The 1,093-nt window shown below is 36.7% G+C and overlaps 1 non-coding gene across 1 annotated transcript; it reads right to left on the minus strand.

Annotated features, from left to right (window-relative positions):
- Window positions 1-641: 641 nt before the first annotated feature.
- LOC118636707 lies at window positions 642-748 on the minus strand. Its single transcript, XR_004960695.1, has one exon. It is a non-coding gene; the product is annotated as a U6 spliceosomal RNA (small nuclear RNA).
- Between the last annotated feature and the right edge of the window lie 345 nt (window positions 749-1,093).

Below are 1,093 nucleotides of genomic sequence, written 5' to 3' on the forward strand. Positions count from 1 at the left end.
GTCGTCTGAGATGTTTTCCCTACATTTTCTTCTAAGATTTTTATGGTTTCATGAGTTACATTTAAGTATTTTATTCATTTTGAGTATTCATGTGTTTGGTGGAAGTTGGTGGTCTAGTTTTATTTTTTTACATATAACTGTCCAATTTTCTCAGCACCATTTATTGAAGAGACTCTCTTTTCTACATTGTATGCTCTTGTCTTATTTGTTGATTTCTTAAATAATTATTTATTTTTGTTAAAGATGTTTCTCCTTTCTCCCCCACTGATTCCCCCCTCTCCCTCCCTCCGTCTCCTCAGCTTTGTTGTCCATGTCCATTGTTCATGCATGCATGCATATAAGTTCTGTGGTTTATCTCTCTCCCCCCACCCCCTCTGCTGGGGATTGTCAGTCTGTACCCCACTTCCACGTCTCTGAGACTACCCAATTCCTCAGACTGTTATGTTCATTATATTCCACAAATAAGTGAGATCATATGATACTTGTCTTTCTTTGTTTGGCTTGTTTCACTTAGGATAATACTTTCCAGGTCCCTCCATGTCATATCAAAGGATAAGAGATCTTTCTTTCTTACAGCTGCATAGTACTCCATTGTGTATATGTACCACAGCTTTCTTAACCATCCATCTACTGATGGACATAAAAATATGGAACACTTCCCAGATTTTCATGTCATTCTTGTGCAGGGGCCATGCTAATCTTCTCTGTATTGTTCCAATTTTAGTATATGTGCTGCCGAAGCAAGCACTATTTGTTGAATATTAATTGTGCAAATTGACTTGGGTCTATATCCAGGTTCTCTGTTCTGTTCCATTGATCAATATGTGTGTTTTTGTGCCAGTCCCAGGCTGCTTTGATTATGATGGCTTTGTAGTATAACTTGATATCTGGTATTGTGATCCCTCCCACTTTGTTCTTTTTCAAAATTGCTGTCATTATTTGTGGTCTTTTATGGTTACATATAAACTTTTGGAGTGTATGTTTTAAATCTGTGAAGTATGCTGTTGGTACTTTAATAAGGATTGCATTGAATCTGTAGATTGCTTTGAGTAGTATGGACATTTTAATGATGTCGATTTTTCTGATCCATGAA

The sequence above is a fragment of the Molossus molossus genome, unplaced genomic scaffold (genome assembly GCF_014108415.1).
Source record: "Molossus molossus isolate mMolMol1 unplaced genomic scaffold, mMolMol1.p scaffold_m16_p_2, whole genome shotgun sequence".
In the NCBI taxonomy this organism is placed as follows: domain Eukaryota; kingdom Metazoa; phylum Chordata; class Mammalia; order Chiroptera; family Molossidae; genus Molossus; species Molossus molossus.